Genomic DNA, 24,100 nt, shown 5'->3' on the forward strand with positions numbered 1-24,100 from the left:
TGTCTTGTGAAGACTTGCCTTGTGCTCCTCCGTGCAGTTTGTTTGTTCTCCTCCAGTGCGGGACAAGCCAACACAAGGGAGCACATTCGCCAACATCCAGGTATGCAATGCGATTTGGAAAGAAGCTCCTTTCCAAAGAGTTGCACACGAACGATCCTTCAGTCCCGCTCGGGGGGCACGGAGCCCCAGCCACACACAGCTTCAAGTAGCGAGTCAGGCGCCACTGCTTTCGCTTGCGGCCATACCACCCTGAACGTCCCTGATCTTGTCTGATCTTGGAAGCAAAGCAGGGTCAGGCATGGTTAGTACTTGGATGGGAGACTGCCTAGGAATACCAGGTGCTGCAAGCTTTTGCTCTCTCGGCCAGCAGGGGTCGCCGTTGGTACCGTAGGCTTTGGGAGGAAAACCTGGAGGATGGAAAGGTGATCTATAGCCTCATCTCTAGAGATGTTTTGTTGCTATGGCATGTGTGTGACCCATATAAAAAAAAAAACCCGTTTGTAAAACAAATATCGAAGCTGCCTCTAAATCTGCAAATGAAGATGAGTCGATAAACCACTTGTTTTTCGGATAACTATACATATATTCATTTATTACTGATTTCATTCATTGAGCACGGATACAATAGAGGTACAGCCATTCACTGTTTGACATGTCTGCACTGGTACAGAACCTAGCAATCAGAAAACGGGTGAAACTGTCCTGAGAATTAGCATACAGTACCGAGGCATCAGGGGAGAGCGCGAACGCAGTCCACCACTACCAGAAATTATGCAGTCGAGATTCCCACATTTGGGGAATTCGCAGGGGTCAGCACAGCCGGAGTGCAATGGCCGAGCCTCGCTCTGGGTGAACCGATTCGATTTCGATTTTTAAGAACTTTATTTTCTTTTCACAAAAAAATACAGGACATCACAAATCAGAAAGCTTTACATTAATATACATACTTAGAACAGTATATATGATCACATCTCATTACATTTTGACACGGTACCAGTTACATAGCAACAATTTCTTTTTTTCTGGTGCAAATCACATTCTTTACTTAAACATGATAATGTTTTTCACAGTCTCTTGAGATATTGACCTATGCTCTCTATTTCCCACAGATTTTCTGCTTCCTCCCTCCCTTCTCTCCACAGATCTCTGAGGTAATAATTCTCTCGGGTGATGAACAGGGCCAGGCTACCTGCTGCCTTGACTGGGACCTCGATGCCTTTGAACAGTCCCATGTTCCTCACTCTCCAAAGGGCGTCTTTCCCACTGTTCACCACGGCCCAGATCCTGTCAAACACGTCAGGAGGAAGTTTGACAGCAGAGATGCCGTTGTAGCGGCAATGCTTGTTAATAAGACAGAATTAAGCGGTGGTATGCTGTCCTAAATGAGGCCCCATCTCACCCTCCATCTCTGTGGTGCAGCCACAGAGAAAGTATTCATGCAGGCTGATTTAAGATGTTTTCTTTTGATAAGGGACAGCTCCCAAATGGGGATGCACTTAGCTAAGCCTGGCTATCATGATCAATGGTCATCCATTGGCGCCTATCTGTCTAGGGAGTGCCGAATGGACATCTGGACTGCATTCCTAAGTGTCAAGAGTAAGTGACTCATATCTCACCTTGACCAACCAATCAGGGACTGGCAGGGCGTGGTAATACCACGTGGGTCTCCAATGCCCGCCAAACTCTCAACCAATCAGCACACATCTGTGTCTTGGTCAAAAAGGGAGCGCAAGCTCAGATCGGGGCTCTCCTTGACCATTTCCGCGCATTCTCAGAGACAATCACGTGACAACTGCTGTTGTCTGCAAAGGGACTTGGACTTTGTTCTAAGCGCGAGGCCGAGGATCCCGTACGTACTCAGAATTCTACCTACGTGAATGCTCCGCTTGATCAACGGCAGCCTACAGTTGGACCCTTGTTGACAACCTGAATAGCTTATTCAGAAGCAGCGCTGGACCGGGAACGAACCAGCTTCTTCCCAGGCAAAAGAGTGACTTGTGAGGACTCGCGGTCACACTCTATGCATAGAGACTTTCTACTAGCCAGCCGGACTGCTGGTAGATCCCCTCGGAGCAACGACTGCCCTGCGCGCCACAGTCAGATTCCTCCACCCGTCCTACTCCGAGCTGGGCCTCGACTGGTTGGCCGGTAGCCAGAGGACGCCGGGACAACGCCCATTGGACAACCGCTGGAACAGAGGCTGCAACAGAGCCTGTCAGCTGGTTTGGTGTTCGTGCCGGGAAATTCCAAATCCATACAGTGGATGAGCAAACCCCATGTTCTACATTGCGTCTCGAGAATTCAATTGTACTTCAAAACAAGTTGTTATCAATTTAATTCATGAGTAATGTATTTACTTACGAGTTTAGAGTAACAGTGGGTAATAACACTGATTAGCCATTTGGTAACCGAACGATATATATTGACATATATTCTCTGTTGTGTATCTCTTTGTGTTGGCATCTCTTCGAGATTATATACCTTGTATATTGATAACCTTCACAGTAAGGTCTGCTGCTCGTATCCAGACAGACTAGTATATGTTTGGTGCACAATTTATATGAATAAATGTATCTTGTGTATTGAACCCGTGTGTGTGCGTTGTTAGTTGTTCTGACGATTGATTTTCTAAAAGCCCCAACGAAGAACCTCGTGATTACTGCTACAATTAATAATTGTCTCAGTAAACCCATCAAACCTCTACATTTAATGGCGTCCCTGGGTGGGCGAGTTTAGAATGAAATGAGAATCAATCGCACAGAATAACTGATGTTGCTGTGAGTTCAAGTTCAGCACAGCACCGCGGGTTCTATGCGTGAATACCGGGTGTGCTGATAACTGCGTAAAGAAATCCCCTGTTTTCTAGCGATTAGTGTAACGTGTGCTGATTGGAAATCCATCTGCTCGGGTGTTTAGATTCCATACTGTATTTTGGCAAAAGAAAAAAAAAGGTAATACTCTTAAAGTTTCTCTGACGTAATGACAATGGCTGCTAAAATGTCTGAAGTGGAGTCGCTTATAAGTACTATCTCTAGCGACGACAATCCTGGTTACTGGAGCGGTATCGAAAAGTTGAACTTTGATGATATTGAGAAGCTGCAAGTAAATTTAGCAGCTAAGGTAGCGAACCAGCTTAACACAGGAGGGTCTGTGAACGCAGTTCAGGTCCTATCTAGTTTCGCCTTAAATCTAGCTAAACAGCTGGAACTGTCTTTGTCCGAGCTGACAAAGTTTCAAAAGCTTCAGGGAAAGCTAGAAAGATATAAGGCAGAGCAAGTTGAGCTGTTGGATATAATCAGAGAAAAGAGAGTGAAAAATGAGGAAAGTGAAGACAGACTCAGGGAAGTTTTAGGTAAATTAGATGACCTGTCTGCTAGAGAAACTGCAGCTGAGGTAGCTAGGAGAGACCTGGAAGCGAGCTTGAAAGAAAAAGAAAAAGAAATTGAGAGTTTAAATGAGCTCAGCCAGGAAAGGCAAAAGGAGTTAGATGCTGCCGTACTGGAAGCAAAACATGCTAGATCCCACTTGCATGCCAGCCCACCTAGCAGCCCGGAGCGCTCACCCAGCGCACCAGGAGGAGGTTTCTCCCGGCCAGGGTCTGTGGTCAGATCGGCATGGGGGAGATCGCAGAGTTCTCCGCGAGACGCAAGGGCGATTCAATTCAGGCATAGACCCCCTGCTCCTGATCACGGCCTTCTCCCTGCCCGCGGAGAAACCGTAAAAATTAACCTCCACTCCCTGAGGCAGTTAGCCAAAGATGTAGAAAGGTTTGACCCGTCAGCGTCAGGGAATAATGTGGAGACCTACGTCGATGAGCTGAGATATACTTTGCAGTTTATGCCCGGAGCGTCCGAACAGGAAAAGGCTATGTTAGTAAGGAAAACTACCAGTCGAGCGGTCCACGAGTGGATGTCAAGACAAGGACCGGAGGTCTGTAATAGCTTTGAGGAGCTGTGTCAGGCAATGATCGGAGAATTTTCGGCTTTTATTCGATCCCATATCTGCCGTGGCCGCTGCGCACCATATTAAGCACGAAAAAGCTGAAGCCCCTCGCGACTATTATGAGAGGCTTAGGCGCACTTATTTTGAAGGGCGGAATGAAGAGGGTTGCGAAGAGAACGTGAATTTCAAAGGTTTATTCATTGCTAATCTGTATCCCTCAGTCAGGAAAATGATTGTGATGCACACTGATGCAAAAGCGATGAAAATGGCTGACATTAGAAGGTTGGCTCAAAAAGCCTGGGGAGCTGAAGTCTCTGCTTCCTCAGAGCGAAAACCTGCTAAAACGGCCGTGTTCGCTACTAAAGCCAGCAGGGTTGACGACTTGCCTCAGCTCGAGGGAGCTGAGGTTCCTGAGCCCGCTAAGCCCCGGCACAAAATAGGCAGGCAGGACCGCACTAAGCGTCAGAGCCGCCGTGAGCGCTACGGGGAAGGCAAGGGCTCAGGCAGAGCCGATCATAAGGCTGGACAAAGGGAGTCGACTGCAGCCCGCCTGGCCAGGCTTGAACAAGCCCTGCTTGAGAGATCAGGACAGGGTAAACCTTCCGCTCCGAATGCCGGAAGCGTGAATGAGCTTAGGGGGACCACGCCCCTTCTCACTGGTGGAGGCGGGGATCCATCCCAAACCCCTCCCTCAGTCTATCTGATTGGGTGGGAGGGTTCCTGCCTGGAAGAAGGCTGTGACTCTAAGTTGGGCGCTGATCCCGCCCCTGAAGTCAAAGAAAAGGCAGGCTTCCAACAATTCTTAGGGAATCTCAGCCAGAAAGGCAAAGCAAGGCGTATTTATATCAAGGTTTCTCTTGAAAACGTCTTAGATAGAGAAGCACTGATTGACACTGGGGCTGAAATTAGTTTGATGTTTCAGTGAGCTCAAACGAGTAGCGAAAGGAAAAGGCATCAGACTTAAGGTAGAACCGTGTAAGATAGAGATTTCCAGCTATACCCAGGCTCATGCCAGGATCACACACCGAGTGTGGGTGGCACTTAGGTTCGGGCCAATGAACGTAGTGCATCCTGTTTACATCTCTAGGTTTAAAACAGAGCCATTACTCATTGGCCAAGACCTGCTTGACAGGCTGGAGCCTCTGGTGGACTGCCAGCGTGGAAAATTGTGGGCTCAGGTCAAAAACCCTAAGCCTGTCGTACAGCAAAAAGGGGGGTTCAGTGGTTATGCTGTGCTCACACAGTGCCCACTGAACACTATAGTTGAGTTGGAGGTTCCTCTGGACAAGAAATAAATGTCTTTTCTTGCTTTCCAAAACTACAGGGAAGTCCTGCCCAGGCCAGCACCACGGTCTCCCAACTACAGGAGCAGTGCTCCGAGCAGCGGCTTGACCCGTCAGGTAAAGCACACCCCTTTTTCATCCCTGAAGAAGAGTGGATCTCCCTGTCCGGTAATGAATGGGAGTCCTTTCTGTGCATCCTGGCACCTCAGGGGGACCAGGACTACCACCCCATGGTGGTGGGAGGGGTCCAGGTGGCAGAAGTGCAGGTTGATGATGTAATTCTTAGGCTCAGCTCTGAGAAGTCCATAATCAGTGAAGGTCTGTTCGAGGACCTGTCGCGAAGCCGTCAGGTGACCCTGGTGACGCAGTCACAGGTTCTGTGGTGGGCACCCCCACCTCATAGGTCCATTTGGAGCAAAGGAAGCTGTGTAGCTTCCATCTCCATCGGAAAAAGGAAGTTTGCTCACTACTTCCAGGTAGCACCTCAGCTGACCCATTCGGTCTGTATTGGTGCAGACCTGTTGGTTCGACTGGGCGCCCAGCTGGACACAGTAAACAGTGTGCTGTGGACACGGGTGAACCCAGATGCCCACTCTCTAAGCGGCGACCCCGAGAACATTCGGTCAGGTCAGACGATTCCTCAGGCCTGCCAGGTAGTAAACGAATCGGACCTGATCGTTCCTGCGTCGACAGCAGGGTTTCCGGTACGCCTTGTCCTAAAGAGGGGACAGAGAATGGACGCTGAGATGGTTTTCTTCCAACCATCAGCTCAGTTTATCAGACTGAACCTAGCAGTCTGTGGTACCCCCAGACTGGAACGGAATGGCCGAGCCACCTGCCTGTTGGTGCAGAACATAGCAAAACAAGATGTCAAAATCCCTGCTCGCACTGACATGGGACTGGTAATTGACAATGGTTTCTATGATTTCGAACTGGCCATCCCAGTACTGGGGCAGCTCCCTGGTCCCTTGGCCAGGGAGGGGGGAACCGAGCAGGTGTACTACACCTACCCCCGGCGGATGATTGCAATAATGCCAATAGAGGGATTCTGCAACCAGGAGGTGTGCAGGGTGGACCTTAGCGATAAGGATGAGATGGTTGTGTACACAGTACACGCAAGTGTTCCGACGGACCACTCAGCCGAGAGTGCGACCCGGGATACCGCCATGCCGCCAAAAGCGGGGTTCCTAGAGCAGGTACAGGAACAGGTTGGTAAGGCAGATGCCCTGGAAACGGAAAGCCAGCATCAGCAGCTGTGTCAGATCTTCCAGGATTTCCAGGAAGTGTTTGCACGGGACGCCTATGACTGCGGGGTGACGGATTTGCACACAGTGCGCATTCCCACGGCCCCTGGCGCCCGCCCAACCTATGTCAGGCAGTATCGCATTCCCCTCACGGTATACGAGTCCATAAAGCAGACGTTGGATGCTCTACTAGAGCGTCAGATCATAAGGGAGTGTAACTCCACTTATAACTCCCCACTGTGGCCGGTGCTGAAACCCAATGGTAAGTGGCGTCTGACCATTGACTACTGGCAGCTGAATAAACAGGTTCCTTTGTCACGATGCCCAATGATCTACCTAGATCAGGAGTTAGCCAAGGTGAGAACAGCGAAATATTTCACCACAGTGGATGTGGCCAATGGGTTCTGGACCCTTAAGGTAGAACCGACAGACCAGTACAAACTGGCCTTTTCCTTTGGATACAGGCAGTTCACCTGGAATCGATGCCCCTTTGGGTATTCCAACTCCCCAGCGGAGTTCAACATATTTCTGCACAAAGCCATGAGTGATGCAGCCGCCAGGGGCAACCTGGTCTATTTGGACGATATTCTGATGCGGAGTCAGACCTGGGAAGAACACATGGCCGAGATCAGGCATGTGTTGACCCAGCTCTCCCGTGCAGGGGCCAAACTGTCCCTGGCTAAGGGACAGTGGTGTAGGACCCAAGTGGAGTACGTGGGACTATTGGTTGGAGCCCAAGGCATACAGCCACAGTCCAGCAGAGTCCAAGCTATGCTGAATATGAAGTCGCCCACTAACCTGTCTGAACTGCGCAGCTTTCTGGGAGTATGTAATTATTCCCGGCAGTTCATTGAGGATTACGCTAAAATAGCAAGGCCCCTCCACAAGCTGTTGCAGAAAGACGTGCCCTTTGAGTGGGGGCCTTCCCCAGAACAGGCTGTGATGGAGCTGAAGCGCAGACTCGGTAGTGCGCCGTGCTTGACCTACCCTGACAAAAATAAGGTCTTCTACCTTGAAGCAGGGTTCTCAGAGCACTGCCTTGGGGCTGCTCTGAGTCAGGAATATGACCAAGAGCGAAGGGTGGTGGCGTATGCCAGTCGAGCCCTGAGCCCAGTGGAGCAAAAGTTCTTGGACTGCGAGAAGGCCCTGTTGTCTTCGGTCTGGTCGGTAGAACACGTCCGTAGTTATGTTGGGGGACAAAAGATCATCATCAAAACCTGCCACCAACCTGTGATATTCCTGCATAGCCAGAGACTGAAAGCGGGCAGGGTGTCAAATAGCAGGATTGTGGCATGGATGATGGCCCTACAAGGCTATGAGATAGAGGTACGTTATGCACAGAGCAAGAAAATGTACCTGGGACAGGGGCTGGCTTTGGGCCAAGTGTGTCACGGCTGTGACATTGACATGGAAGCTCCAGAAATGATTCCCGCTGCTGAGCTACCGAACAATCATCGCTACTACGATGAGAACGTGGGCCAGGGCTTACCCATGGCCTATGTTGACGGTTGCTCTTTTTGCCACGAACAGCAGGTGCTAGCAGGGGTAGGAGTAGTCTGGCAAGACAATACTCCCTGTGGGCCGACCCGCTATAAGCTAGGACCAAAGACTAGTCAGTATGCGGAAGTAGCTGGGGTGCTGATCACCCTCCAGCAGGCCCTGACACATGGCCTTAAACAGTTTGTCATCTGAAGTGACTCGAACTACGCCCGACATAGCGTCGTGTCCCATCTTCCATATTGGAAGGGTAATGGCATGAAAAATGCCCGGGGCAAGGAAGTAAAGAACAAAGAGTTGTTCCTGGCCAGTGACAAGCTCACGACCGAGGCTGGAATGATGGTTTACTGGAGGAAGGTGAAGGGACACTCCCAGGTGAAGGGACCCGACAAAGACGGGAATGATGAGGCCGACCGGCTGGCCAAATCTGGCACCTTAGAGGTTGAACCCTGGCAGTTCCAGCAGGAATGGCTACCCCCAGAAACCGTGGCTGAGGTCAAGGCGGTCACCCGAAGCAGGGCTAGACAGGATGTCGGAGCTGACCCTCAATCTGTAGTGCTTGGGTCACAGGGTTTTAACACCGATCTTGCGGAAATGCAGAAACAGGACCCAGCAATTGGGCTAATGTATCAGCATATCGCTGACCCAGTGCGTCAACCTCTTTCCGAGCAGGTGCTGAGCCAGTCTCCGGAGCTGAAGGAGCTGGCAGAGGTGAAAGACAACCTAAAAATTATAAAGGGGTTGTTGGTTTGTGTACCAGTTGCACAAGGTGTCCCAAAGTGGGTAGTTCCCCGCTGTCATCGGGGGGTCATGAACCAACACGCTCATGACGAACCCTGTGGGGGTCACCGGGGAATCAAGGCCACATACGACACTATCCAGCAGGTGGCATTCTGGCCTCACATGGGCCAAGACATCGCCGCGTATGTAAAGGGGTGTCTGACGTGTAGCCAGTTCCAACCATCACGGCCCTTGCACCGTGCACCACTCCAGAAAAAGGGCATGACATTCCCCTGGTCCAATCTACAAATGGATTGGGTGGGGCCGCTGGTGAGGTCATCCAGAGGGAACAAATATTTCCTCACGGTTACGTGTGCATTCACAAAATGGATTGAGTGCCTCCCAGCACCCAACGACACGGCAGAGACAACTGCAGTGCTGTTGGTGAACCATGTGTTCAGTCGATGGGGACTCCACCTGACCGTGGACTTGGATCGGGGAACCCATTTCACAGCTACAGTAATGGCAACCCTGTGGAATATGCTTGGGGTCAAGGCCCAGTTGCATATCTCCTACCACCCTCAATCCTCGGGCCAGACAGAAAGGGCAAACCGAACGGTGGTTAGTATGCTCAAAAAGTTTGTCTCCACCAGCAGTAGGGACTGGGACATTAAGCTGCCCCTGGTTCTGATGGCCATCCGAGCCACGCCCCATTGCTCTACGGGGGTCCCACCTTTTGAGATGATGACAGGTCGGAAGATGACTCTTCCCCTACACTGTCTTTATGGGGTGGAGGACCTGAGCACGACGGGGGCTGCTACGGCCCATCAGTATGTGTCAGACCTGCGAGCACATCTGCAGGCAACCTTTGCTTTTGCCCAGAACAATCTGGGAAGGAGTGCAGAGGGTAGGAAAGCATACTATGACCTAAAGGCAGTTAACCAGGAACTCTAAGTAGGAGACAAGGTCCTGTACTTCCAATTTGCCAAACCCACAGGGGTGGCCCGGAAGTTCTTACCCAGTTGGACAGGACCCCACGAGATTGTCGATAAGGTATCACCGGTAGCTTATCGAATTCGGATTGAAAAAGGAAGGCAATCTCTGGTCTACAAGTGGGTGCATTGCAACCAGCTCCGGTTGTATCGCCCACCTCAAATGGCGCCAGAGGACACAGAATAGGGTTAAAAGTCCAAACCCGATCAAAGAAGGGGGTGCCCCTTTGTAGTTGCAGGTAGTTAGGTACTGTAGTGTAGGTCCTGCTAGGAAAATATATTCAAAAATATAGTGGAACTGTACCATGTGCCTCATCTGTGTTCCAGAATGGGAATCCTAAAACTGCCACGGCTGGTCCTGACAGTACTGTGGATCGCCTCGACACAGCCCCTTGAAGTTGTGGAACCCGGTCCTCCTACCGGCATAGTCCTGCAGGACGCTCCCGGATTGTTGTTAACAAATTGCAGAACATATACTCAGCGAGTGTATGTACGGCTGGACCCACATGATGTGTTTCGGAAGCACATCAACATGAACAGTAGGGTGTCCTATCATGGTTGGCAGTGGGCTGGGGATACTATATGGCATGCCCCGCTAGACACTATACACATGCTCCGCCAGCTGAGGAAGGCAACAGTCACCCAGGAGGAGATGACAGGCCTCAGCCGCCCAAAAAGGTTCTTGGGGGGTCTGATTGCTGCGGCCTCCGCCGTGGGTTCGCTATTTTCAGCGGGTCTGTTTGCTGCTAACACTGTCACCCTGACCACCCTGAGAAGGCAGGTGTCTGGGTTACGTAAGGAAATGCCAGAAATTTATGACAGGCTGTATCAACAGCAGCAGCGGCTGGAAAGCCTAGGGAAAACCTTACAGGGCACAATTTTAGCAGTAAACCTTCATGCAGCAGTGTTAAATAACACCCTCCACACCGTGGGCAGGATTGTCGACGTGTTACAGTGGGACTACGCTTATGTGCAACAGGTCAGAATGCTGATGCAGGATCTGCTTAGGGAGCTTAGTGCCACGGTAACTAGCCTAGCCATGGGACAGATTCCAACCTACTTGGTTCCACTGTCCTTAGTAGAAGAAGTACTGAAGACAACCACTTCCGAGATGGTGCAGCCATTGCAAGTACATCTTGCATACAGTCTAGGCAGTGCCATTCCCATACATGTCAACCCCGAAGCCAAGGAAATAGGTTTCCTGTTGAACCTTCCCATCGTGAGTAGCAAGGATATCTATAGACTCAAGTCTATATTGAACGTTGGCTTCTGGAGGGGGGACATGCATGTGAAGTTGACCACCCCACCGCTCGTAGCTTACCAGGAGGATGATCCAAATTTGTACCTTGTTCCAAACCTGGAACTGTGTATATCAACCAAGGATATCCACTGGGTATGCCCAAGTAAGCCATTCCTTAGGGACACAACTCAGAGGTTGTGTGGTATCAGAAAGGGGGCTGCCACTGAAAAGTGTAAGGCCACAGTGACGAGCAAAAGTGAGGTTAACGAACCCCAGGTTGAGCAGGTGGGAAAGAAATGGCTGGTCAACACACCACAGTTAACTGTTACAATAACCTATGACAGACATGATACAGCTACCGAAGTGCAGCTACCCAACCAAACAGTTTTTCTACAAGTTCCTGAAGGAGCTATAGTGCATCTCAATGATTTAGCACTATATCACCTGGAGTCAGAACTGTATGAAACGGAACTCGAGATTGTGGACGCTTTCAGAGGACACAGCGTTGACTTGGATGAGAGAATCCAAGAGACATTAAGTTTTGAGGGCGTACAGTTAGTCGAATTTGTTCTCAACGACACAAACTTAAAAACCCCGCTGGTAGGTCCCAAGCACAGTCGTTGTGGATCCTCTGGGGGGCGCTAGGAACAGTAAATGTGGTCATCTTGACACTGCTGCTGGGTAGCTGGATCATGGCTGGGGTAATGTGTTGGATGCTGTTCTCTTGTATCAAAGCCTTGCGGGGTAGTTTGAATGAGACAAAGGGAGCAATGGTTTATCACCGAAATCAGGTAACCACTCCCAAACGTCTGCTGCAGAGCTATCCGATACTGATAGTGAACTGCCGGAAGTTTAAGGTCTAGGGCTAATGATGATGCCCGATGCCTCATTTCTATGTACCTTATAACTGAGAGCAGGTATACGCAATGTTCTTTCCAACACTATTTCCTGTACAAATTCTCGAGAGGTAATGTGAATATTGGGTGGTAGAATCCACCGTGGTACAACAGACATCACTTAACTCTGTTTTTGTTTTGAAGGCAACAACGCCTCAGGACCTCGTGACCTTCAAAAAGGGGGGATATGTAGCGGCAATGCTTGTTAATAACACAGAATTAAGCGTTGGTATGCTTCTAAAGGAGGCCCCATCTCACCCCCCATCTCTGTGGTGCAGCCACAGAGAAAGAATTCATGCAGGCTGATTTAAGATGTTTTCTTTTGATAAGAAACAAGCTCCCAGACGGGGATGCAATTAGCTAAGCCTGGCTATCATGATCAATGGTCATCCATTGGCGCCTATCAGTCTAGGGAGTGCCAAATGGACATCTGGACTGCATTCCTAACTGTCAAGAGTAAGTGACTCATATCTCACCTTGACCAACCAATCAGGGACTGGCAGGGCGTGGTAATACCACGTGGGTCTCCAATGCCCGCCAAACTCTCAACCAATCAGCACACATCTGGGTCTGGATCAAAAAGGGAGCGCAAGCTCAGATCGGGGCTCTCCTTGGCCATTTTCGCGCATCCTCAGAGACAATCACGTGACAACTGCTGTTGTATGCAAAAGGATCAATTCCCGCATCCTCCAGGTGTGTGCTTAGAGCTTGATGTGCTGAAAGGTGTCCTTTAGCCTGTGGTCACGCCTTGCATGGAGAGCATCGTGCAGCTGTCAAGCGTTTCGCAGCCACGCCCCCTTTTCATCTTCTCTCTGGGTTAAGTGTCTCCGCCACTCTCTCTTGACGTTTCATGTCAGCATGTCAGAAGTCCGAGTGACATTTTTAATGGCTAAGTGAGGGCACGATGCTGAAGCAGAGAGGCCACTTCAGCCAGAGAGGTAGTGTGTCAGTCTCATAACCTGAAGGTCGTGAGTTTGTTCCTCACATGGGGCAGGGTTGCTTCCTCTCTTGCTCTTTTCAGACACTTGCGCCAACTGTTCGCTCATAACCACGTCTGGAATGCGTGACCTTTACACGGGGGAGAAGCAACGCCGCATCCCTTTCCTAAAGAACATTCACATTCAGAAATAAGTCAAGAAATTTGCCATTACTTTCGCTCGCGCTGCTGTCGGCCTGCCCATGTTGCCAAAGAAAGATTCACTCGGCGTCAACATGACAGAACAGCGATCACTTGAAAACAATGTTCCACACTCCGTAAGCAAGAACTTCAGTGTTTGAAGTCACCCGATATGCCTATAGTCAAAGGAGCGCAAAACACGAAGCGTCAAAAGACAAGATGAGTTGATGGAAAGAGCGTTGAATTGATGAGCACAAAAGTTCAGCTCGTACAATAGGCAATGAAGGTCCTGGCATTGTCATCGCACTTGAAAGGACTGCCTTGCAGACTAAGGGCACTGGGAGGTTGCTGTTTTGAGACGGAGGCAATGGGATGGTGGGCCGAGATCTATTCTTCTTAAGGAATTCTTCATCGTGAAAGATCGGTCCACAGGTCATCCAAAGAACTTACAAATTTTTTGGACTCAGGGAATCACGTGCTACCTGAAGAGAGTGAAGTGCTGAAACACATGACATGCCCCCTTGATCTCACATGCACAATTCTGCTGCAACATGCACAGCTACCGTCCACACCATGCAGTGGGGCTTCAGCAGAATTTGCTACGCCACCTGCAATTACATATCCAGCTGCACACATATACATGGCCCTTCTGTCCTTTTCAGGATCTCAAAAAAAAGCATAGCGTGGTTTTCCTGCCACCTGATTGACCTCATCTCCCTCAGAATATGCCCCGCCATATTCATTGCTGAAGCAGGACGGAGGCTAACGGACATGTCAGAACAGTGAGGTTCAACGATCTCTCCAAAATATTGTGGTTGTAGTGGAAGAGATATGTTTTAAATTGTACCTTGGTATTTCAAACTCTCTCTAGAATGTTATCCATTTCTATTTTATTTTGACAGGAACTGTTAAAAGGCTAATGACACTAGATGAAAAGAGAAGAAAGAAAACACAACGTTTCAGCCGTGGAGCCTTCTTCAGGTGTGAGGGCTCCACGGCTGAAATGTTGTGTTTTCTTTCTTTTCTTTTAAGCATGGAATAGACCTATTACTTGTTCCTTTGCAGCCTACACATGGTGACGCAGCTCCCCACCTGATCTGCTAATGATACTAGATGCCTGGTAGTTTGTGGTACTTGGTTATTGTCTTATGTTTGCTCAAACTGCATATGTGTTGTAGCGGCGAGGCTTATTAATAAGAAAGAATTAAGTGTTCTGAGCCTTCCCAAATGAGGCCCCATCTCTGTTCATCTCTGTGGTGCAGCCACAGAGAAACTATTCATGCAGGCTGATTTAAGGTTTCCTTTGATAAGGGACAGCTCCCAAAGGGGGATGCACTTAGCTAAGCCTAGCTATCATGATCAATGGTCATCCATTGGCGCCTATCTGTCTAGGGAGTGCCAGATGGACTGCATTCCTAGGTGTCAGGAGTAAATGACTCATATCTCACCTTGATCAACCAATCAGGGACTGGTAGGGCCGAGTAACCCACGTGGGACTCTGATGCCCATGGAACTTTCAGCCAATCAACGAGCTGAAGTTCCTCCAGGTAAAAACAGGCAACACAGAGAGCCTGTAGTAAGATTCAGGAGAATTCTGTGGACTTTTCTAAAGGGAATTCAAAGGAGAATTCCAGGGCAGGACGGCCCAGGAGCAGAAGGCTCCCAAGGGCAGGACATTCTCGCAGCATGCCTCCTGACCATCCTGAGACTCAGCCCGGACAACCACGGAACGGCCAGTGTGTCCAAGTGCCAGAACTTTCCTTTGTTCTAAGAGTCTCGAGCGGAGGTTGCCATAGAGTAACCAGAGGATCCACCCGAGGTTAGCACCAGCAGCAGGCCTCGTGAACAGGTCAGAACTGTGGACAGCTGAATCACTATTCAGAACTAGCGCTTCATCAGGAACGAACCGGTCTTCTTCCTGACTTGCTGGGACCCACAGTCATCTTTTCTCCTGTGCGCAAACTTTGCTAGTTAAAGCCAACACTAACTAGCCGGTCAGTGAGCATCAGCAGCGCACCGTCGCAAGCCGCACAGCACAGCCTGGCACCGAGCCAGAGAGCGCGGATTGGACAGCAACAGCCTGCAACTGTTTCTTTGAGTCCGCAGGAGATCTGAATCCCCAGAGATTGGATGAGTATTCAACTTCACTGCATTACTGCTCGAGAATTCAATTGTTATCCCAACCAGTTGATATCAATTTAATTCCTAAGAGTTATGTACTTGTTTTGAGTATCTAATGTAGACGTTATAACCAAGTTCATTTACGAAACGGTCTAAATGAATGATATATTGAACGTATGTCCTTTTGATATGTGTAACACTTTGTAACTGACTGAATATATACCTTTTGTGTTCTGATAACCCTCTCGATAAGATCTGTTAGGTTTATATGCATATTCTATATATTAATAAATGTATCCTCGTGTATTAGTACCTGTGTGTGTGCGTTGTTTGAGTTATGTCGCATGGTTGGATTCTAAAGCCATTAAAAGAATCAATTTTGTGATTTACTGCTACAATTAATAATTGTCCCAGTAAATGCCCAAACCCTACAGAACTGGTGCCTTCAGAGAGCACACTACAGTGTGATTGCATATTTTTGTGTATTTTCATATGTCAATATTTAATTCACTCACATTCCTGTATGCTTGGAAGGAAGGCAGATTGGATTTGGCACAGGACGCCTGCTCATATATGTTGATCTTTGTTGGGCTGGAAAAACAATGATAAAAAGTGTATGAAAAAAGCTCTCCCCAACATTTCCTTTCTCTTGGCCATGGTTACACTGCCCTTTCTTTCCGTCTTTTGTCCTTCTACAAAGATTCCAGGGCTCTTTATCCACCATAATATCAGAAGCCAAAAATAACCATCTAATGTGTAAACAGCATTTGTAATGTTGGTAGCTGGAAGAGGTTAAGTATGTTTGCAAGACCTAGTTGATTACACCACAGACTTACCTTGTTTTTTTTCTCTTTTAAAGGCTGTGCTGGACTGTACCACTATCATAGAAGATTTTTTTCAAGACACATTGCAGTTCCATAGTAGAATTTATCAATAGTAGAATTCCATAGGACATTATTTATCAACATCTAACATTACCCAGTGTGAGACTCTCCACTGGTGAAGATGGCTTTCTGAAGTCATGAAATCCACTGCTGGGATGCCTGAGAGACAGTGATTGAATCCTGGCTGGAATTAGGCTCTCTGTTAGTGTTGATCTGTGGGAATTATGTGGTAAAAAGGGAAAACTCCTTTACTTTAGTCACTTTGAAAGTTCAAATGTACAGATCTTCAGAAACCCCAGTCTGAAGGATGAAGCAGGTTCTGCTCAAGGAGTTACCTACGTTTTGCTCCATTCAATCCAAGCAGATAGTCCAACATTTGCCTTCTCTTGGCCATGATTACACTGCCCTTTCTTTCATCTTTGTCCTTCTACAAAGATTCCAGGACTCTTAATCCACCATAATATCAGAAGCCAAAATTAACCTTCTAACATGAACAAATCATTTGCAATGAAAGGAGGTGGAAGGGTTTAAGAATGTTTGTAAGACCTGGTTGATTACCACACATAGACATACTTTGTTGTCAGTTTTTTTTCTCTTTGAAAGGCTATAGGAGGGGTGTGATGGACTGTACCACTATCATAGAAGATGTTTTTCTTCTAAGGACACTTCTGTAGCGGCAAGGCTTATTTAAAATACAGGAATTAAGTTTGCTGCTCCCTTGCCAGTCCCTCTCTCCCTCATCTCAGTGCAGCTGGATACAGAGAGGCCATTCCATCTGGTTCACATTTAAGGTGTTTTTCTAGCTGATAGAGTTTCCTGATAAGGAACAGCTCCCAAGGCTGAGATTCACCAGCCACCCTAATAAGTGGTCATCTCTGGCGCCTTACTGTCTGGGAGATTCCAAGGGAGAGGCTCATCCCAAGGTTTACAACCCTAAGGTCAGAGGTCACTGTTACTCATCCTCCACCTCAATCAGCCAATCAGGAACTGGTAGGGCAGGGTAACCCCACGTGGGTCTTGAATGCCCGCGGAACTTTAAGCCACTGAACTACCGTAGTTCCTCTAGATAAAACAGGCAGCACGATGCCCAGAAGGTGCCCCTCCAGGATGTTCTCAGACTCAGCTCGGACAATCATGTGATGGCCAGTGTGTCCGAGTGCCAGGACTTAACTTTGTTTTAAGAGTCGAGAACGGAGGTTGCCCGTGCATAATAAAAAGATCTGCTCGAGGTTTGCAAGCCTCGTGAACCGCCGGTACTCCACCGCCAAAGCTCACCTGATCAACGAGTGAACTACGGTTGGAACTGTCGACAGCTGAATCTCAGGATTCAGGGCTAGCGCTACATCGGGAACGAACTGGTCTTCTTCCCATCTTAAGAGTGTGACTGGCTTGGACCCGCAGTCACTTTCCATGTGCACAAGCTCTGCTAGTTTCAGCCAACACTAACTAGCCGGTCTTCGAAGAGCATCAGCAGCGCATCGCAGCAGGAATCTCTCCCTCCTCTCCTTCTCGCCAGCCGCACTGGCCACTGCCTGGCACCGAGCCAGAGAGCGCCGATTGCACACAGCAACAGCCTGCACACAGCAACACACTGCTTCTTTGTGTCCACGGGAGATCTGAATCCACACAGATCGGATGAGTATTCAACATTCTGCATTACAGCTCGAGAATTCAATTGTTACCTCAACCACAATTGATATCAATCTAATACCTATGAGTGATGTACTTGTTTTTGAGTATCTAGTGTAGAAGTTGTAATCCCAGTTCATTTACGAAACAGTCTAAATGAATGGTATACTGAATGTATGTCCCTCTTGGTTTGGAACTCTTCGTGATTTAATATATACCTTTTGTATTCTGCTAACCCACACTCTTAAGATCTGTTATGTTTATATGCACATTTTATGTATTAATAAGTGTATTAGTATCTGTGTGTGTGCGTTAATGAGTTAACCCGCAAGATCGGTTTTCTAATAGCCATCAAAGAATCATTTTGTGACTTACTGCTACAATTAATAATTGTCCCAGTAAATACACAAAACCCCTACACACGCATGGAAACCAATATTTACCTGCTAATCCAGAATGCAGCAGAGAACAGTTGGACAGAAGGTTAGTATTTGTCGATACTGCATCACAGAGGTCAGTCTCTTCCCCCTCATTATGCAGGCTGACTTGTTCACGATGAACTGTCTTCCAGCTGCAATCACTGACTCAGACATGGTGTTGATGCACTTTGGCTGATTTGGTTAAGATGCTTTCCTCTTAAACAGGAGATGCTGAGTTCAAATCCCAGCAGTGCTTTTCTTCCTGTCTTGTCTTACAAAATGTATCACTATGGATGATTACGTACAGCTTGATTTTGCTTAATGCAAGTTTTCATTTTCTTTCTGGAACAACTTGCTTTTCATGAAATTCATACAGCTTGTGAAGGATGAAATACAAATCTTGCCTTGTATATCACAGGCTGGTAAGAAAGAAGTATTATTTTCTTTTTTTTAATCAGAAGCTTGCAAATGGAGAAAAGGGACACACGTGAGTCTCTGTTAATTGAAAGGTTAGTGGTTTGAGCCCACCCAGAAATGCACTTCTCATTATTGCAATGTAAACCTCATCTCTACTTATTCGGATTTCTTAGCAAAACCTTAACCCACTTGATATTTGCAGGAAATGTGAATGTTTTTGTTAAATAATTAAGTACGTAAGTCAATATCACTGGGAATGGCCAATAATGACCAACATTCAAGGACATCATATTCAGCCAAGGACTTTGATCTTCGAACGGCTGGCAGAAGAATTCATTTATGCTCTCGATGCACCCTTAGTTAGAATATTTAAAATTACGACACAGATTTGTTGGAGAACTTGACGAGCAAAAAAGACAGTTGGACAGCATGATGATGTTAGGACTGTACGTTAGTATTTTAATACTTTTGTATATTTATCTTAATTTTAATATACATGTAACCATAAATGCTGTTCTATGTAAATACATTTTGTTGTATTTTATCATATTTTAGCTGATGGCACAAGGGGGTCTATTATACCTTCCGAAACTTCCAAGACAACTATAACAGAGGCTCATATTTTAATATAATTTGCTTTAAAAGAAAACCAAAATATGTAAGATATCATCCCTCAGTATCGACGTTCAAATGAAGGATTTAAAGAAGCAACAGCGATAGGAGAGTACATTGATTTTGGACCAATGTTTGCATCTGAACAATCCTTCCTCCTGGAAAGAAGAAAAAACAGGAATGTTTTGAGTCTCATGATGATGCTCTTCTGGATAAAGAAAAAACAGTGCACATTTGTTTCGGATGTATTTTGGATAAAATTATAACTGTCATCGAAGAGAAATTTGATCAGTTGAATGCAGACAAAACTTTTGACATTTTATATGATGACAGGACGTACATTTAGGACTCAGTACCGATAACACTGCTGCTATTGATGGAATAGAAATAAGTGTATTGGCAGTCTTATCTGAGGCAAGAACTACTAGAACACCTCCTATAAAAATGTTAGGATTCAGAGCAAGAAATATTTTTCCACCTCACCCAATGGTATTGCATTAACGAGGCTGAATCTGGCTTCTTATTCGCCAGCTTCTTCTTCTGCCTTAAATGCTGCTGCTGTGATGTTATGCCGCCTTTCGCCTGTAGATGGCTCTTTACAGTAATTTTTAAAATTACTAATCGGGATGGATTACTGTATTTATCCTCAGTAAAGGGGAATATGTAAGTAGTGACTATTCAAATAGCATTTTTGTGTGAAACACATTTCAGAAAATTGTTAACCAATTTTCAAAACTCACAATAACACAAACACAATAAGTAAATAAGACAAAGGCAAAACATAAGTTCACAGGCACTTTCTGCATATTTACCATGACCTTGCCTTCTGATCATAAAAAGTCTTAAAATCTTGCATTTTACAAGAACTTTTTAATATAAATGGGACATTTAGAACATGGCATATGAGAATATATGGTTAACCGAGGATGAGCAATGGGTGATGGCACTTTCTGCTTCTTGCTATAAACCTACCCCCTGGTTATAAAAACATCTAAAAATTCTGACAGTGAGGTGTGAGAGACAATGGAACAGACTATCAAAATCCTGAACTTTTTTTATATATGACCCTGTGAACCTGGCATGTCCCTCCTTCCTCATTACCAAAACATCTCAATGTTCCGACACTATGTACATTGGTAATTACAACACTTCACTGTTGCATTTCTGAGTTGTGACATTGTGAACATGGCATGTTAAAGTATTTAGAAAATCTAGATCAGAACAGGCTAAATGCAATTCATAGTGATTTATCATTTTCTTACTTTCTAAATGAAAAAAAATATTTTTTCAGTGATTATGACACTTCGGTATGACATAAAATATGCTTCAATGACAGAAGTGATTATAGGAATATTAAATATCAGGTGAGTAGCTGCGTCAGCATGCGTAGGCTGCAAAGGAACAAGTAAAGGGTTATTCCATGCTGAAAAGATAAGAAAGGAAACACAACTTGTTGGCCGTGGAGCCTTCTTCAGGTGTGAGAAAGAGGGCAGTAAGCAAAGATAATTTTCTTTTTATCTTTGCTTACTGCAGTTTATCTTTGATGACAACATCAAAGACATTAAGGAATTCTTACGGCTAACAGCTCCACATCAACTTCCTTTTATAACTAACCTCATCAGATCCCTCAACTCCCAACTCTTCCAGTTTCTCACTTCAGAGAAGGATAAAAAACTCAATCATCCTCTACAGAGAAAAACCATCAACACCCCTACCACCTCCACCAGTCCTAACCTTGTTGTTACTGTACCCTCTGACCTTTCCCTTTCACCCCTTTGCATCCTCAGCTAACATCTTTTAATATTACAACACAATTACAATAGATTGTACAGTATTTACAGTTTAAAATTAAGATAAATATGTCAAAATATCAAAATTCAACTGCACAGTGCTAACGTAACAATGCTTGTCAAGTTCTCAAACAAATCTGCATTGTATTTTTAAAATATTTCAGCAGAGGATGTGAGTATAAATGACGATTCGACGATCATTTTTCTTGTGTGAATATGGTTTTCTGGGGAGTTGCGATGTTGGGCATTATTGGACATTTTTGACACGTGTTGAACAGTCGCATTTCCTACAAATATTAAAATGGCTATGGTTTAGCTGAGAAATCCAATCGACCTATGCGAAAACAATGTTTACATCGCAAAAGAAACCCGTCCCTTGGGGGACTTGAACCACCAACCTTTCGGTTAACAGTCAAAAGCGCTAACCGATTGCGCCACAGAGACTGACTGCTGTTTTTTTTTATCGAATCACAAGTTTCCGGTTAAAAAAAATATCTCTTACCATTCTTTATGCCAGCCGGTAATATTTCTTCTGCACTGATAACCAAGAATTGAATTTCATTTTTCGCAAGCTGCGTGAATTTCATCAAAAACAAGTTTTCCAGAAAGGAAATGAACACATGCATTTAACGAAATCAAGCCCTTTGTGAGTGCCCGAAATGGTACGTTCTGTACTACAAGATAGGAAAAAAGACGCGGCTTGGATTTGAACCTCGTTACCTTGTTTAAAACAGAGGCGCTTTAACCAACTAAGCTACGGTGACAGGACAGCTATCACCTTTTACAGCCACTTGGACACACCGCTCTGAGACATCTGCGTTCAGTAAGCGCTGAACCTGCGCTCAGAGCAAATTGCCTCTTTTACATAGCAGCCCCGACACTGAGAAACGAAGAGAACTGTCTTTTATCTGGCATTTTTCATGTCCAATGCGTTTGACATCTCCCAAGGGCGACAGAGTTCTTTTGCGACACTATTTCTTCTTTTTTTTCTTTCTGTACGCTTTGATAAAAAAACGAGAAATCCTGCAAGAGAAAAATGTCTTTTTTTCATAGAGAAAACATGCACCAGGAAATGTTGTGTTGAGAAGAAATGATTTAACATGATACGTGACCTAATTTGTCAGAGCAGTTGCTCACCCAGCAAGGTCTGGAGAAGTTGGAGAGTCTGGTGGATGTGATAATTATAAGGTGTTGTGGAAGAAAACAGTCTTTCTTTGAATTCTCAATCAATCGGAATTTCAGTGCGAAACATAAACCCCTTGTCTGATTTAAAGAGATTATATTTTAAAACTCATAAAAAATCAGAACACATGTTGCTCACTTTGAAATTTTAGACGGAGCGGTGCGTTACTAGTAGCGGCGCTGAGCACACTATGGGGGAATTCAGGTTTTGTGAAATGCCAGCGGTTTAATAAATAACGCGTCTGATTTCGGCTCATAAGATTGTAGGTTCGACTTAGAGTTTTTTTTTCAAAATTACATTTGCGGGCTTAAGACACTTTTAAATCAAACAAAAGTGTCCGGAAATTCATTAACTTTCAGGTTTGCTTGAACCTGTATTAGAAAAAGTCGGACCTGATGTGAACTGTGCCTTTTCTCTTGTGTTCAAGGGTATTTCCTGTCTGAGCTCCACACTGCGTGTCGTGTACTGCTCTATTTTGTTTAGATTATCTATGTGGTGTACAGATAGAACTCAACTGCATGGTGTGAATTCCGTGTTCAGGACCAGCAGAACCTGAAAAGTAACAGCTGACCTCGACGTGATTTGAACACGCAGCCTTCTGATCTGGAGTCAGACGCGCTACCGTTGCGCCACGAGGTCACAGCTGTTAGTGCCTTTGAATTCCCCAAAGGAGACAAATCAGCTTCACAAAAAAAATCTCCTGTGAAGAGCGCCACTATTCCGAAGAGTCTCTTCTTCGCAGACCACATTTTATGCTTCTTGTGCAGGTGTTGTTCTCAATTACAGATCCAGGAACACTGATTTTTTTTTCTTTTTTTTTTAAATTAAGTACCCCATGGTGCAACGGTAACACGTCTGACTCTAAATCCCCAAGTTCATTTTCAAAGTATATCGGAGTCAACTGATACTGATCAGGTTCTGCTGCTACTGAACCCGCAGTCTTCACCTTAAAGTTAAATTCCCCAAGCCTTCTGACCTTATATGTCCACCCCTTCTCGTCAAAACTGGTATTTTCACAGAGTACCCTTCAGAAATCGCAGTATAAAATGAAAAACTCCAATAGATCTCGGCCGCTGTTGGTGATTTTCCTTTAAAAACAAATTAATCTCCTGAAATTTTACGGAGTGTGTCACTTTCACTGAGACCGAGGAGTGTTAAGCTGTACATGAGTCTTTGTGGCTCGGTTGTTAACAAAAAGGGTGGTGGTTTGAGCCCTCCCAGGGACGCTATGAGCATTTTAATGAACACATCCGTCTCACTTTATCTCCACGGCCGGTCTTGTACCGCAATCAAATACAGAGCCCACAGGGGGCAGTAGGGTCACAAATATTGCTCACTGTGTATATAATGAAGAAGCAGAGGTTAGTTTCTTATCTGCATGTTGCAGAGCCTTATGCAACTCGTACCAACAGCTGGGGTTTGATCCCTGCACGGGCTATTAGTTGAAAGGCCATTGTAAATGACGTATAACAGATTTATCCAGCTGGCTTTTATGTTTCACACTAAATTGAGATCTTGAAACCAAATTAGTTAGAAATATGGAACACAACCGTTGTTCCCCAAGAAGGAAAGCTGTTTTGTACTGACGTCACTACTTTTTATTTAACCCAGATTGTGAAGACAACTCTGCCCTATCAAAGGAAAATGTTACACAAAAGTTGGAAAGCACACTCTGAACCCATCTGTATATTTGATTCCCGCGATCCGTTCAAAGCTGCTTAGTGCTTCGCAAGCAAATCAGATCAGGGAAGAAACTCAGTTTAGTGAACTACTGTTGAATTTGATCTTTGTACTCTCTTTGCATTCTCAGCAATAATAAAATTACAGTTCGGATTTTTTGGAAAACTTCACAAGCATTATTAGGTTAGGACTGTTAAATTTTATTTTAATATCTTCATTTTAATATAGATATAACCATAAATGTTGTTAAGCATATTGTACTTTTGTAGTACTTTTTAAAACATTTTAGCTGAGGACGCACGGCGACTATTATACCTTGTGATACATGCAAGACATCTGTAAACGAAGATGTAATTACAATAAAATTGGCAATTAACAGAAAACCACAATTTGTATAATATTATTCCTCGATATCGATGATCAGTTGAAGGATT

At 45.8% G+C, this 24,100-nt stretch overlaps 1 non-coding gene and 2 pseudogenes across 1 annotated transcript; 1 reads left to right on the forward strand and 2 right to left on the reverse strand.

Annotated features, from left to right (window-relative positions):
- Positions 1 to 231: 231 nt before the first annotated feature.
- On the forward strand, positions 232 to 350 carry LOC148825661 (5S ribosomal RNA; annotated as a pseudogene).
- Positions 351 to 731: 381 nt separating this feature from the next.
- Positions 732 to 872, reverse strand: LOC148825662 (U1 spliceosomal RNA; annotated as a pseudogene).
- A 21,681-nt stretch (positions 873 to 22,553) lies between these two features.
- Positions 22,554 to 22,625, reverse strand: trnaw-cca (transfer RNA tryptophan (anticodon CCA)). Its single transcript has one exon. It is a non-coding gene; the product is annotated as a tRNA-Trp (tRNA).
- Between the last annotated feature and the right edge of the window lie 1,475 nt (positions 22,626 to 24,100).

This window comes from Atractosteus spatula, chromosome 10 (genome assembly GCF_055471065.1).
Source record: "Atractosteus spatula isolate fAtrSpa1 chromosome 10, fAtrSpa1.hap1, whole genome shotgun sequence".
Classification (NCBI taxonomy): Eukaryota; Metazoa; Chordata; class Actinopteri; order Semionotiformes; family Lepisosteidae; genus Atractosteus; species Atractosteus spatula.